Source organism: Papio anubis, chromosome 15 (genome assembly GCF_008728515.1).
Source record: "Papio anubis isolate 15944 chromosome 15, Panubis1.0, whole genome shotgun sequence".
NCBI lineage: Eukaryota > Metazoa > Chordata > Mammalia > Primates > Cercopithecidae > Papio > Papio anubis.
In genome coordinates this window covers 24,113,279-24,130,097 of record NC_044990.1, presented here as the reverse complement: position 1 = coordinate 24,130,097, position 16,819 = coordinate 24,113,279, and the positions used below count along the sequence as shown (strand labels likewise).

Genomic DNA, 16,819 nt, shown 5'->3' with positions numbered 1-16,819 from the left:
CTGGTCTATGAACTCCTGAGCTCAGGCAATCTATCCGCCTCAGCCTCCCAACGTGCTAGGATTACAGGCATGAGCCACCACACCCAGCCTGAACTGTATCATTATTAATAAGCGTTTGAGCATTGTCTTTGAGCAAGGCACTATGCTTGGGGGTGGAGATAAAGAAGGAAAGGGAAGAAAAGGAAGTAGCAGAGACGAGGAGAGGAAAAGAAACCAGATACCATCCCTTGCACTCAAAAGGACTATAATCTAATTAGACAGCAAAAGTTGGGGGAAACAGGTATCGTGATAACAATAGCCAATATTTATTGTTTTTTCCTATGTGTCAGGCACTAGCATAAGCTCTTTAGGCATTATTTAAACTCCTCACAATCCTATAAGAGAGGACTATTCCTTTTAGCCCTATTTTACAGATAGAAACTGAGGCACCAAGTTAAGTAACTTGCCTAAGGTCACTCATTAAGTGCCAGAGCTAGGATATGAGCCTCAATTCTGCACCCTTAATATTGCCCGTTGTATGGAGGGGAAGGGGGAATCAGAAGTCCTGGATTTGAATCATTGATACTATCTAGGCAGCCCTAGGCAAATCATCTTACCCCTCAGATTCAGACACTCCTCATCTATAAAGCGAGTTCACATTCCCCACAGCACAGTTTATGGTAATCATGAAATAAGTTGAGTAAGAGTACTTTGCATTATGGCTGGCATGTGCTGTGCATGTAATAAAGTTTAGATGCATCTGAATCTGCCTTGCCCTTTATACCAGAGCTTCTGCCAGCTAAAAATGCCCCGAGCTCTCTGGGTAAAACCTGGACACTGAATGTGCTTCAGACCCTCTCTGCAATGGATTGACCCGGAGTATTTCAAACACTGCATCAGGGAATTACATATGAGCAAAGGTATATGAGCAAAGGTAATCTACAATCAGTGGACTATAAAATGTTTTCATAACACATTTTACCAGTGAAACATTTTGGGCATGGTTCCAGGCGGGGGTCTGGGAAGCTCAGCAGCCATGGCCAGCCACCTCATGCCCAACACTGCCAAAATGCCCATCCTGAGGCTGGGCACCTGGGAGTCCCCTCCAGGCCAGGTCACCGAGGTTGTGAGGGTGGCAATCGACACTGGGTACCACCACACTGACGGCACCTACACCAGAATGAGCATGAGGTGCAAGTGGCCCGGGAGAAGCTCAGGGAGCAGGTGGTGAAGGGTGAGGACCTCTTCATCGTCACAAGCTGTGGTGCACATACCATGAGAAGGGGCTGGTGAAAGGAGCCTCCCAGAAGATATTCAGCGACCTAAAGCTGGACTATATGACCCTCTATCTTATTCACTGGCCAACTGGCTTTAAGCCTGGGAAGGAATTTTTCCCATTGGATGAATCAGGCAACATGGTTCCCAGTGACACTGACATGTGGACACATGGGCAGCCATGGAGGAGCTGGCGAAAGCTTTTGGCATCTCCAGCTTTAACCATCAGCACGTCGAGAGGATCTTAAACAAGCTTGGCTCAAAGTATAAGCTGGCAGTTAACCAGATTCAGTGTCAACCATACCTAACTCAGGAGAAGTTAATCCAGTTCTGCTGGTCCAAAGGTATCACAGTGACTGCCTGTAACTGCCTTGGCTCTCCAGACAGGCCTTGGGCCAAGCCCAAGGACACTTCCCTACTGGAGGATCCCAGGATCAAGGCAATCACAGTCAACCACAATAAAAGATTCTGATCCAGTTCCCCATGCAGAGGAGCTTGGATTCCAGATTCTGAGCTTGGAGCCCAGATTCTGATACGGTTCCCCATGCAGTGGAGCTTGGTGGTGATCCCCAAGTCTGTGACACCAAAATGCATCGCTGGGAACTTCAAGGTCTTCGACTTTGAACTGAGCAGCCAGGATATGATCACCTTACTCAGCTACAGCAGGAACTGGAGGCTCTGTGCCTTGGTGAGCTGAGCCTCCCACAAGGATTACCTCTTCCATGAAGAATTTTGAGGCTGTGGATGCTTGCTTGTCCACAAGTGACCTACACCTGTTTTTCCTGCCTCATTTTTTCTTGCAAATATATATGGCCTGTGTCACTCAGAGGTGGAACAGCAACCTGAAGACAGACCATTGAGGGCTTGCCTAGCTTGATGTTGGGTTTGGAGAGCAGCACGCACAGAGCAGAAGTCTCTTCCAGTTTTCTTTGCCCTTATTTTTGCCCAGCTGGGGAAAATACAACTTGAATAACCTTTTCTGACCAAGGAAAAGCAAGATCTACAAAGTCAAAATAGTGCCACTAATAGTAGAGTTTTGATGCTTGGAACTGTAATCCTTTCAGCAAGACTTCTCTTTGCCTCAAATAAAAATGCTCTTGTGAAAAAAAAAAAACAAAAAACCACAACATTTTGAGCACAGCTTCCTACAGGTATATTTCTTAATTAAAAAATTTGATGCTTTTCCTATTATTATTATAGTACACATATTATAAAGCATACTCAAAAATGAAATTTTAACAGGATAAACAAAGATGAAATAATCTTAGAATGTTATCTTATTCATTAATAATACAAAATCTTTTGCTTTCACAAAAATTAATTATCAGTAGTACTATTTGTAATGAACACAGTGTCATTAACTGTGGTTCTCTCTTAAAATCTTAATTTAACCCAGTGAAGCAAAAGTCAGCTTCTAAGTTCAATTTACCTGGATTTTTGGATTTAATGACTGCCTGTTATCACTGAAAAGGGTACCTCACAGAGATCTGTAGATTTAAATGGAAAAGTACATTACTGACTGCAATTTCTAAGTCCCCTCCTCAAACAATGCAAAGGTTTTTGCTAAAATTTCCACACAAAATTTCTATCTTTCCTCTTGTCAATGGTTATTCTTCAATACTCATTGATTGAGATGTTGAAAACATTCTGGAATTAGACAGTGGTAGTGGCTGCACAAATTTGTGAATAGACTAAAAACCACTAAGTTGTATACTTTAAAAGGTGGGGTATTTTGAATTTTTATATTTCAATAGTTTTTGGGGTACAGGTGGTGTTTGGTTACACGGATAAGTTCTTTAGTGGTGATTTCTTTGATTTTGGTGCACCCATCGCCCGAGGAGTGTACCCAGTATGTAGTCTTTTATCCCTCACTCTCCTCCCAGCCTTCCCTTGTGAGTTTCCAAAGTCCATTATATCATTCTTATGCCTGTGCATCCTCACTTATAAGTGAGAACATACAATATTCGGTTTTCCATTCCTGAGTTACTTCGCTTAGAATAATGACAGAATAATGGCCTCCAACTCCATCCAAGTTGCTACAAAAGACATTATTTCATTCCTTTGTATGGCTGAGCAGTATGCCGCGGTGTATATTTACCACATTTTCTTCACCCACTTGGTTGATGGGCACTTAGGCTGGTTTCCTATCTTTGCAATTGCAAATTGTACCGCTATAAACACGCGTGTGCATGTGTTGAAAAGGGGGAGATTTTATGATATGCAAATTATATCTCTATTTTTTAAATAATCATCAGAAGATTTTTGACAAATAGGTCAAAACCCAGTGAAACTTTTTTTAGAAGATTTTAAAACGGATTAGAAATTTATCTTTCCAACTTTCTTCACTATGAAGATATGAAAGCTTTTATAGGTTAACTTCTTATATCACTTGGGCAATAAATGCATAGAATGATGGAAATGTTTCTAAGCATCCATTTTCAAAACATTCTTGTTATTAAATAAGTTCCTTCCAAAAAAAACCCGAACTCCCTCACTCATTGTTAAAACACCATCTTTACTAGGAAGGAAAAAAAGTAATGTGCCTTATTTTTCTCTTCAAAATGGCTCCTAAATAAGAGGCTGTTAACAGCCACTTGGCACCATAAGAAAAGGTCAGCAAATTTAGAACACTTGTCTTTTTGTAAAAACAGATGACTGCAAACAAGAGATCTTCATGATCATTCTATCTTGGTGCAAAGTATTTCAAAGGTCTTCTCATGTGACTCTCTCACTGTTGTTGTTGTTGTTGTTGTTGCTGTTGTTGCCTGAGACAGGGTCTTACTCTGTCACCCAGGCTGGAGTGCAATGGCATAATCATGATTCACTGCAGCCTTGACTTACCGGACTCAAGTGATCTTCCCTCCCCAGTCCCCGAGGTAGCTGGGATGACAGGTGTGCACCACCACTTCCAGTTAATTTTTTTAAATTAATTTTATTTATTTATTTGTTTATTGGTGAGGAATAATACATTTATTCAATGGAATGAGTAAAGTAAAAAATATTTGATACCCTTTCCATCCTACATGTTTTAAAGTATTTTTTGCATAACAACAGCACATCTATTGTGAATTTAAGTAGAGATGAGATCTTGCTGTGTTGCCCAGGCTGGTCTCAAACTGCTGAGCTCAGGCGATCCTCTGCCCTGGCCTCCCGAAGTGCTGGCATTACAGGCATGAGTCATCACATCCAGCCAGCTCTCTCGCTTTTTAAAATCAGATTAATTGCATCTGTGATCTCCTGTAGCTCATTCTGCACTTCCGACTTCGACTGCTCTGCAGCAATAGTTTGCCTGTGAGTTACCACCCAGCAAATCAATTTCCCAAGTGATGCTATCTCCATACTGCTATCCAGCATCCTCTTTTTAATTCCAGCGAAAGCTACCACTCCATCAAATGTCATTTGAAACAATTGTTCCATGAGAACATGGTTTCTTGTAGAGAAGTTATTTACAATTGAGAACACATCTTTTCTGGCATATTTTCTATAACTGGTTCACCAAATAACAGCACTTGTTATGTTTTATTATCTAAGCAGAAGCTACATTTGTACTTCACCCAGCTGTAAAGCAAGCACTACTTGATTTGTTTCCATACTTGTTTCTTTAAAGTTTTCTCTGCATCTATCAGCAATATTGGCTGGCTGAAGATATTTTCATTCAATCATTCAAAAAGGATATTTTGAGTATTTTGTATGAGCTAGTCACTGTTACAGGTGCTGAGGTAGTAATGAACAAAATTAAGTTTTCATGGAGCTATGTTCCTATGAGGGACAACAGACAATGAGCAAATTTTTTTAAAAATCTAACTTATATCAGGGGTGAGTGTTCCAAAGAAAAGCTAACTGGTTCTGGGGACAGAGAGTGATAGGGTAAGACATTTCAGATGATGAGGAAGACCACTCTAAGGAGGTGAGGTCTGAGCAAAGGCCTGAATATGTGGAGGGGTAAGCTGTAGATTATCTGTATCCAGCAGAGGGAGCAGCAGCAGGGGATGGACCCCCAGGCAGGAGTTTCCTGGGTGGGATTGACCCACAGGAAGCCAGTTGACTGGAAGGAGAAAGGATGGGGAAGTGGGAGGACCAGAGGACAGAGGGCAGCCTGGGAGAGGTCATGCAGGGCTTTGAGGACTAGGGTAAGGATGATAGATTTCATCCTGAGCAGGACAGGAAACCGGGGTGGGGGACTCAGCAGAGCGCAACACAGTCTGACTTAGGTTTAAGAAGATTTCTCCAGCCTACTGTGGAGAAGAGACTGCAACATGGCAGGACAGGAACAGGGGACCAATTTCAATTGTCCAGATGAGAGATGAACTGAAATGCTAGTGGTGAGAGAGTCGGACATCGAAAGATTTGGACATATTTTGACATAGAACCCATGAAATTAGCTGACAGCTTTGGATACAGGATCAGAGAGAAAGAAGATAGGACACACATGGTTTTTAACGTAAACACTTGAGGAAGGCAGGAGCCACTTGTGGAGGAGGAGACTGAGGGAGAGACAAACAGCAGCAATCAAGAGCTCAGTTTGGATGCGTGAAGCTGCAGAAGACTAGAGATCCCAGGAAGGCGTCAAGAAACCAGTCCCTTGTAAGAGTCAGGCATTACAGGGGAGGCGTTTGGAATGGAAATACAAATTTAGGACTTGTCAGTATATTAAAAGCCTCGTCACTATATTTTTTCATGCATTATTTCAGCTGTATTTATTGTAGTAGGAAGAACAAGTATTTCCTGTGATCGTATGTACCTTTTTTTTTTCCCACTACTAAGAAACCTCAAAAGAGGCATTTAAGCACTTTCCATTACACTAATTAACATTTTGAGAGATACTACACTGAATAGTACATGATTTTAGGTCAGTTAAAAAAATATTGCAGATATTTTTATTGTCTTTTTCAATGCATAATGGCTTCAATTCTTGTTAGCCAATATCTCAAGACGTCACACAGTTAGGTGAGGGGTGTCATTAATGATTGTGGCTGTAAATTTGTATTTCTACATCTACTGAGCAACTTCACTGAAAAGGAGATAGTTCTGAAAGCAAAACTGTCACTGCGGCCTTTTCTCTTGTATACTCATGCCTGCCTTACCATTACATTCAACCCACCCTCTCTTTGCTGAGATCATCTTAAATCACATGTCCATTTTGCAGTGACTTGCTGAGTTAAGACCAGACAACATCATCCATAAATCCACTTTGCCTGACACGTGTAAACTGCCATCCCTCATTGCAATGTGCAACAAGAGAAAGGTGGCACCCTCAACCTCTTGAGGAATTTGGTTTTTCTCAGGACGCTCCCCTTCCCTAACAAAAATGTGACCACTATTCACTCCACATGAAGGTCCCAGTGCCTGTCCATGCGTTATACATGAGCAGACTTTAGAGCTTAGTGTCTTTCTAACTTTTTAGAGAAAATAAACATAAACAGAACTTATAATATTTCCTTTTTTTTTTCTTTTTTTTTGGAAACAGGGTCTTACTCTGTCACCCAGGCTGGAGTGCAGTGGCATGATCTTGGTCCACTGCAGCCCCAACATCCCAGGCTCAAGCAATCCTCCCACCTCAGCCTCCTAAGTAGCTGGGACCACAGGTGTGCACCACCACGCCTGGCTAATTTTTTCACTTTTTGTAGAGATGGTACAATATTTTCTTCCACATCTCAGTGAATCACCTTGTGCATCCTTTGGAGCTCACATTCAGGGCTTAGCCTCTGGTCTGGTCCTTTTCACTGTCAAAGAAGGTGACAAATAAAGCTGCTACTATGTCAGAATGAGGATTGGCCCCAGCTCCTGGGCGAACAGAATTCCCATTAACACCCTGATTCTCACACACCCCAGTGATACAGAAGAATGAAAGATCAAGTTGAGTTCCTACTCTTAAAAAAGAAAACATTAAAAAACAAGTGTCTTTTGTTAAACTTTAAAGGCTTACCTATAGACTAGCAAAAAATGGAAACTGTGCTAATAATGTTCTTTCCTGGGGCAATTGCTAGTAAGTTGTTTTTGTAGGCTGGTCCAAACCTAACTGAAGAAAAAATTTATTTTTACCTGTCTTTGTGGCCTTCTTAGTAAAATTGGCTATTCAAGGTGGATTAGGAACCTGAACTTCTTTCCTGAGGAGAGTTTCACACCAAATGTAAAAAAGAGAAAATGATTTAGAAATTATTTAAGCAATTTCTAATTATCTTTTAGAAGTTATCTTTTAGAAATTATCTTTTTTATTTAATACTCTATCTGAAACTGAAAACTTCGAGTTTTACTTAGCAACAAAATATGCAATGTTCCCTCTTCAGAAACACTAAGTCAACATAAGGTAAAAGACCTTTATTTCTCAGTAAAACTGAGATTTGAAGTGGTGGCAAGCATGTGAATGACCCTCCTAAATTTTCTCGCCCCAAATTACTTGGCTGCTAATCAACATAGGCAGCTCCACATTTCTAGGACATCCCTTTCTCTTATTATTCACAGAAACCCAAACTGGAGAACATGTTCAGTGAAGCAACCAGAGCTAAATCATTTGAAATGCATTAGCCAGCACTGGCCGCAAATTAATTTAACACCAGTCACACGTGTCTGGGTGATTTTTCCCTGAAAGGTGGTGTGAGTTGATTGAACCCCAGGAGGAACGCTGCGCTGAATGGCTCAAGATTTACTGCTAACCACGCACTGCACAGAGAAGGCTGCGTGTCACCAAGGCCTCTACGGAATTAGAGGGACCTGCCAACAAACCAGTGCAGAGCCTGTAAAAGTCAGATAGAAGGAGGATGAGACATGATTTGGATATTTTTCCAAGAAGTAAAGACTCAGTTCATTTAGAAGAGTTTCCTTAAGGATAAAGGAAGCATCCAGAACCTACTCTAAGAAAGGGAAATGGCTTCATGCTTTCCTCTCCCATTCCCATACTTGCAGGAAAATCAGATTTCCTCATGGTCCTGTCATTTTCTCAGGCCGGAGCGGAGGGACACTTCACCACCGCCCCCCTTCCCGCCCCTGCCCCAATCTCAGTGGGTTTAGCAAGACAAGAAGCAGACTCCAGCTTCGGAGAGATGGGCAGGAGACTCGTTTGGCCCGGTTCAGCTACTACCTTAGCTGTAGATCTTGAACAAGTTTCAAAAATGAATGGAAGTAGCTTTTTATGAATCTGGGCCTGATCTCCTGAGTGCCCCTCCAGAGCTGTTCCCTGCCCTTCCCTGCCCCAGAAGGCTGACCTGTGAGCCCCCTTTGGGCTGCTGATGGCTGTGCTCCCACCCAGACTCAAAAAGCAAAGGGAGTGGCTATCAGAAAATGGAAGAAGAGAGTAAAGAAGTCCGTGCTCCCTTGAGAGAAGCAGTGGCTTCAAGTAAAAGGCCACTGCCAGCAATATGGACAGGAGACAGGGAAATGCTAGAAGAGGGTGGTTCCCCAGCAAAAGCCCCACCCTCAAGCCTGGACACCTGTGGCCCTAAATGAGAACGGGCATTCCTGTTTTTGCACCCAAAAAGTGGTCTTTTGGTCTGCCACGCCCCCTATCCTATACCCATAGAAACCCTACCCCAGGCTCCAGCCCAGCAGAGGAGGAGACGAGACAAGCAGATGAACTCAGAATGGCGCGGCAGAGAGAGAGGAGGGGAACATCTGAACTCAAGAAGAGCTCAGCCAGGGTGGTCAGAGAGCAGTCTGGCTGCTGGACAGCCCACTCCCGGGGAAGATCATCTTCCCACTCCATCTCTCGTCCTTCCAGCTCCCTATCCATCCTGCTGAGAGCCACCTCCACCACGCATCAAAACCTCGCATTCATCCTTCAAGCCTGTGTGTGACCTGATGCTTCCGGGATGCTGGGCAAGAGCTCAGGATACAGAAAGCTGTCACAACGGCCCTCTGCCCTTGAGAAAAGGCAGAGGGTCCAATGAGCTGTTTAACGCTTAAAGCCATGGCAAGGCTAAGAGAATATTGTAACATCGGGGTTGCAGGCACCCACCCCAAGACACTACCTTGGGGCCAGAGCCCAAAGTGCCCACCCCAACCTCTGCACCTGCCCATCTGAGTGCTCCCCCTCCCGCGAGAGGTTTGAGCAGCGGTGGCAACCGAACAGGTCTCCTGCGAGGGGATCAGGGAACTCTCCCATTTTACTAGCCCACAGAGATGAAGACACCACGGGGAGTGTGGGGAGAGTCAGGAGATGTATACCATGACTGCATCATCTTCCCACCCTCTGCTCTCCTGTTGAGGGTTCCCACTGATCAAATCCAAGAAGCCAGAGGAGAAGAGAGTTCCTCAATGTAGTCAGCATCCTGGAGCAAAGACAGGAGAGGAGATGATCCAGGAGCAAATAGAAGACAACCAGCACAGTTCCCAAATGTGAGAAACTGATTACAGCAGAATCGACTTGAGGCACATTTTAAATACACACACGAATTCCTCAGACTCCCCCACTCCAAATTTCAGAGTTAATACTGTCAGGGGTGGGACCTAAATAATTTACGTTTAAAAAAAAAAAAATCTTGGCCAGATGCAGTGACTCACACCTGTAATCCCAGTACTTTGGGAGGCCGAAGGAAATAAAGAATCTTCTGATAAAGCAACTGCAGTTTGAGTACTAGCCTGTCCTCTCATGGGGTGACACCCTCTATACTAAAGATACAACAATTAACCGGGCGTGTTAGCTCATGTCTGTAATCCTCAAGCTACTCAGGACCCTGAAGCTAGGACAATTGCTTGAACTTAAGGATACATTTTATACACTTGAACTCATTATTGTGCCTTTTCACTCCAGCCTGAGCAAGAAGAATGACAAGTAGCTCTCCCTCATCCAAAGAAACACCTGATTCCTTGAAAATGCTTCACAGGAAGCCAACCTCTCAACCTGAAATGGTATGAGGCTCACAAATGGTCTAGAAGGTTTCAGAGCTGTATTTCCACAGAGACCATTCATCGACAAGGCATGCCGTTCAGAAGTTTCACTTAAAGATCATTCTCTCCATTATGATCATTCAAGTGAGGCCAAAAGGGAAAAAAAAAATTGACAGATCACCTGAACTCAGAAAATTCGAGACTTCAGAAATGGCCTACATGTGAATCCACATATCAATTCAAAATACAATAAAACTTACAAACTCCTGGTAATCCTCAAGGTGCTCTTAAAATTGAAATTGATTCTGTGAAAACTGCTTTCACCTACCAGGTCGAGGTTACAGTGAACCGAGATCATGCCATTTTAACTCAACTCTGAAAAGGGAGGACATGAAGAAAAGTATCATGCCCAGGAATACAAAACACTGTGAAGACTGGGACCCCAGGAAGGCGAAACAGGAGGTCTGTACCTAATCCAGACCTTGCCTTTGCCTGCCGCTACAGGTTCCAGGTCTAGCAACTGCTCATTTTCCTAGGGAATTAAATGGAGAAGATGTGTCATAATTTCCAATCACACAGCACAGTTAAATGGCGAGTTGTTTTCCACAAAAGTAGTTTTATGGTTAATGCACCCAACCTGAAAAGAAGTTTGGGCAGGAGGTTGCGGGGCAGGGGAATTAAAGCAGAAGATATTTATTTCCTTACATGACCAGAGTAACAAAAAAACTGCATTTAAGTGCAGGAGTTGCGAAGTGTAGGTTTACCCATGTAGTATATGGGTCCCACAAGCTGTGGCTGGGATTGCTGGACTCCTGAGTCCTGTTCCCTGACAGGTTATTATTCTGCCATGTAAGCTTGAGCCAAGACCCTGAAATGTCTCCTTCTATCAATTTCCCACATGATAGATGAAAATAAAAATACACCTACCTTTCAAATCCTATCAGATTCAAAATCCCTTTTTGTATTGGTGTGTCCCACTGTATCCAGTAGATTATGTCCCTAAATGCACTGAAATGCTGCTTACAAGGAATAAGAAATCAAATGGTTGACAAGTGGTGTTTTAACTATTCTCAGGCAGGTGACTTTAAAGCACTCATTTACAAGAGTGGCTAAGAGGTCAGGTGCTAGAGACAGACAGTTCTGTTTTCTTATTGTAACAAGAAAAAATTTTTTGATAGATTAACCAATATTTTCTCCTTTCCCCTTAATTCCTAGGATCCCATGACCCCTCTCCTCTCTGTGCCAGGATCTTCTGCATTTAGCACTGTGTCAGTGACAGTTTATTGATTAGCAGGGATGCATGTTCCCACGCCACCATAATGTGAAGATGTTGCTGGGAAGTGACTGCCCAGTCAGGGGCGGACTGCCTGTCCCACCCACCTTGAGCTAGGCAGAGGCCATGAGACTGAGTTCTGGCCAAAGCAATGTGGGTAAAAATGATACACGCTTCTTCAGGACCATCTGCAGGATCATTAGCAAGACAAGGAACAGAATAGGATGCTTCATTCAACAGGGAGACTCCTTAAGTCAATGCAGGAAAATAGACATGGCCCTCCTTTCCCTTGGTCTTTCAGCATCGCATGCTCCTGAGAATCTGTGTAACTGCATCCCTGACAAAAACTTGGCATGTGCCTCCTTAAAAGTCAAGCTACGCATCTATTGACGGCCTACAATATGCCAAGATCTTTCACATACAAACACAAAATCTCATCTTTAAGAAAGGAAGACTTATCTCCACTTACCAGAGGAGAAAACTAGGGTCAAAAAGATGCAAGTGACTAATGCAAGTGAATGTGCATTAGACACATTCTATGTGTCTAATGTTCACATAGAATTCATTAGCACTGAGGTTTGAAACCAAGGTTTCTGGCCTCGATACAGTGATGTTCACACCGCTTCACAGCTTCCTTTTCTGGACAGTGTGCTCAAAGGAACCCCTAGCTCTCCATCGCTGTCACACTCAACCTTAGGCATTCAATGCAAAATCCAAGGATGACAAATTGTAAGCCACCTGTCTCTAAGGGGCAGCTTACTAAGATTCTGAGGAAAAAGAAAAGTTCTTTCTAAATTGTTTGATCTACATGAATGCATAGGCTACAGGGTCCGACCATCTGTCCTCTATTATCCTTGTGTAACTGGCCACTGCCAGGTGTCATGCCAGCCGGCATGGATTGATTAGTTAGTAGAAACCAAATTCAATGCAATTAATCATGCAAACTTGAACCCTTAATGTCCAATACTGCTAAAAACATGCCATAAACTCAGGGCACTCTAAATAATGAGTGACCAAAATGGAGATAGAAATAAGGCTTTGGATGTATCTGATTCATGTTTGAATCAAGCCTGATACACATTTGCCCACCAGGGACTCTCTCTCAACACGCTATTGCTATCAATGAAAAATTTATGTGGCCTGAACACATATGGATTTCAGATCATGTGACCCACTGTAGAAGAACCTCAGACAACCCTCTTGTGAACCCTTCCTTTTGCTTGTTCCAACCAATTAGCCCAATACATTCCAGACCTACCAGCAAGAGATACAAGGAGTTCAATGCCGAGGTTACCATGGCAGCCCCCCAACGACCCCCTTGAGAAGGGCTTCCATTTGCCAGCCCCATCCCCTCCATTATGGGACTACAACACATTTATCACCTTAGTTTCCCAAGTGGGCTTCCAGATTGTCTTTGCTATTGATTGTTTTAGCTATTTAGGTAAGGAATTAGCGTGATGGGTTGGCAACCTCCTATGTACTTCTTTCTTCATTTCTTAAAGTTTGGTGCTAATTTAATCCATGTATGAATGCTATGTTGCTTGGGTGCCCTGATGGTGATTCAAGAGCTGGTTATCTGCAAGACTTATCAAAACTCACTGACTGCCTATGTCCCTGGCTGATGTAAGATGCAAGATCAAGCACCAAAATCTTGTTCAGTCAAAGGCAAAGACTGAGAACAAATAAAGGAGCCAGGAAGACAGAAAATGCCAAAGCCAGGGGAGAAAAGCTTTGTCTTGTTCTCCGAAGGATCACAGAGCTGGATTTGAGAGTCAGTGGGAAGGAGGGAATTGCACTTCTGTGAAGGGAAACCACATACCACAAGTATTTACCTCCTGCAATTCAACCCCCATGGCAGCACACCAGTTTATCCCAAGGCATCATCACTCAAATATGTTCAACCAAGGAAAGCCAAAAAAGGAATAAATGATCCTCTCAGGAAACCAAATGTCAGCAAGCAGCTCCCTTCCCCCACTCCTCCTCTCTCCCTTCTCTTCTTCCTCCACTTCCTCTTCCTCCTCTTCCTTCTCTTCCTTCTTCTTCCTCCTAATGATTCTGAAAACTTTCATTCCCTGGGCTGGAGTGACTTACTGCACTATGAATTCTAATTTTAACCCCACTCCCAACTTATGGGTGACTGAGAAAGGCCACTGGTACCCAGTTAATTTCTTCAACCTCCTTACCCCCAAAAGAGAGATTGCCAAGGAGTTTTGCCAAAGACTTGACCATCTGAGAAATGGCCACTTACTTAGACCTGGGCCAAAGCCTTTCAGTCTGAGGAAGTGTTTCCTAACCTGATTTTCATTACTGTGCCACCCCCCAGTGGCCCTTTTAGATTTTTTTTCCTAATTGTCCCCACCTATAAAATTTTAATACCACAGATATAAAGATACTGTGTTTCAGTTTGTGCATTCTGTGTATATTTGTAATTTATACATAAAAATAGAAAGATTTTTTTGCCCCCAAGGACTAAGTTTTGCCCTTTGGGAGAAAATATATAGGCTTAAATTCACACCCAAAGTGTGACTGATAGCAAGGCATGTCCTGTTGAGTAGAGACAATTGAGAGCCTAGTAAATGGTAAAAGGAAACAACTAGGAGAAAAAGAGTACAGAGGAAGCAGGGGGACTCAAGACCAGTTTATATATTTTATGATATTGTTAAGGACTGGACTTGAAGCTAGGCCTCACAGACCCAGTAGTCTATTTATTGATGAAAAGCATAAATATCACCTCCAATCGCTGAAACTACTGCCTTCCCCACAATTTGACAGGATCAGTCTTTAAAGGAAATATTATGCCAGGACTGATTTTAACTAATGAAAAAGGGCTTTATCAGAACATAGCCCTTTCGTCTGCCCCTTCATCCCCACCATGGGACACCCAGTTGTGCCGTGTCCCTTCAGTTGTCCAGCAGTCCAACACCAGCCTCAACCCCCTCTGCAGTGCTCTGTGCTAGTCAGTCTATTACAGTGTTCTGTAATTAGCCAGAGTAATTTAGACCCATATTTGTATTCCTCATCTCCCTGATTGATTTTCTAAATTATATGAAGGTGTTAAAACACACACATAGAGAGAGAGATCGAGAAAGAGAGAGACTGAATTCAGCAGCAATTAACTGCAATGCTTTTATTTATTTTTTTTTTTTTTGAGACGGAGTCTCTCTGTGTCGCCCAGGCTGGAGTGCAGTGGCGCGATCTCGGCTCACTGCAAGCTCCGCCTCCTGGGTTCACGCCATTCTCCCGCCTCAGCCTCCGAGTAGCTGGGACTACAGGCGCCCGCCACCTCGCCCGGCTATTTTTTTGTATTTTTAGTAGAGACGGGGTTTCACCATGTTAGCCAGGATGGTCTCGATCTCCTGACCTCGTGATCCACCCGCCTCGGCCTCCCAAAGTGCTGAGATTACAGGCTTGAGCCACCGCGCCCGGCCTTAACTGCAATGCTTTTAAAACTTAGTTTTCATTTCATAGTTCTTTACGAGTCAGAAAAGAAATACCAATAGCTAGTAAAATCAAGTTTTATTTTATCGCTGGTTAAAAAGGCAGCAAGTGGCTTGAGAGGCGCTATTATCTAAAGCAACATTTGTGAATATTTTCCTTTTCTGCCTCATTTCTAGCTGTCAACATTTCTTAGACACACAAATACCGTGGATTAAAATATATTTGGGAAAGATTGAGCTGAAGTGAACGTTGCTTATTGCTGTTTGAATGTATCCCCCAGAGTTCATGTGTTGGATGTTGAAAACTTAATCTTCAATGCAACAGGGTTAAGAGGTGGCACCTTAAGGTGGTTAGCTCATGATAGATTAATGCTGTTATCTCACGAGTACCCAGGGTTAGTTATCTGAGGAGTACATTAGTTATCACAGAAGTGGGTTCCTGATAAACAGATGAGTTTGACCCTCCTTCCTTCTCTCATGTTCTCTTGGCCTACCACCGTGGGATGATGCAGCAAGAAGGCCCTCACCAGAGGCCACCACCTTGAGGTTGGACTTCATAGTCTCCAGAATTGTGAGAAATAAATTTTTTTCCTTATAAATTACTCAGTCTGTGGTATTCTGTTATAGCAACACAAAAAGGACTAAGACATACACAAAGATAGTGTTGGAAAGAATACTGAAGGTCTACTGACCACTTTTGGAATACCAACATTTTATTTTTGACAATGCTTAAGTTTAGGGTAGTTAGTGACATCCTCATTTATTTTCTAGAACTGAAGATGCTAAGCCTCTAAAATGCAACCCTCAGAAGGGTTATTCTCAAACAGCTGAGAGTAAAGAGTACAAGTAAGAAAGATGGAATCGCTCAGCTGTCAAACACTCGTTGAAAGGGCTCTTGATTTACAGGAAGCTTGTAGACAACAGTGAGCATAGGACCCTCTCTGGAATTTAGTATTCACTTGGGGATCTGAGCTTGCCCCTGGGGTACATGTTGAGATAACTGCTCTCAAAGGCCAGTTGAGGATTCTAGACATCCAAGCAGTACTGCAAGTCAGGGAGAAGACTGAGATGGCTGATGTAAGAAGAATCTACTTCATCATCTAATATTACAAAGATGGAGGCTGACATCTGGGGAAAATGTTCCCGATACCACTTTCCACCTGAAGAAACTAAGTGGCACTTAAGCTTTTTATTCCCATTGTTCCTTTTAAGGATGCCCTTGATGCCAATTTTAACCACATTTCACCTTCCACTTTTTTTTCCATGGAAACTGCTCATTTATTAGCACTGGCACTATTTGACATAATGAGTTTCTGGTAAATATGCTGAGTTGCTTGGCAGTGACAGAACGAGGCAAGGTTCAGATGCACAAACAGCAGACTCCTGCTTCTTCCACTGGTTCTTGTTGTAGTACCGGTTGGCAGAGAAGCCCTGGATGGGACTGACTTCAGGTCTAGCATCCTCTTGGTCTGCATGCCCACACTCTTCATCAAAGCTGTGTGGGATGAGACCACACACGGTGTTTCTCCCAGATCAGAACAAGAGCTGTGAAGCCAAAGAACATGGCAGTGCCCACAACGATCTTCCACATTTTCATGCCCATGTTTATCCCAGCAAAGCTCCTGTTGAACTGAATGCAACACAACTCAACTTTTTCATCCATGAAGAGGTTGCTCCAGGAGGCTTTCTCCTTCTCCTTCAAGTCCTCCTGGCTGGCAGACAAGGGCTTAAACAGGCCACATCAGGCAAGGGAGTGAGCAGCCACTCTTTGTGATTGGCGTTAGATTGCTTCAAAAAGATACAAAATTAGCCCAGGCGTGGTGGCGTATGCCTGTAATCCCAGCACTTTGGGAGGCCAAGGCAGGCAGGTCACTTGAAACCAGTAGTTCAAGACCAACCTGGCCAACATGGTGAAACCCCCTCTCTTCTAAAAATACTAAAAATAAGCTGGGTGTAGTGGCAGGCGCCTATAGTCCCAGCTACTTGGGAGGCTGAGACAGGAGAATCGCTTGAACCCAGGAGGCAGAGGATG

The 16,819-nt window shown here is 43.2% G+C and overlaps 1 pseudogene; it reads left to right on the top strand.

The window, feature by feature from the left end:
* LOC110741654 lies at nucleotides 1-2,368 on the top strand (annotated as a pseudogene).
* The last annotated feature ends 14,451 nt before the right edge of the window (nucleotides 2,369-16,819 follow it).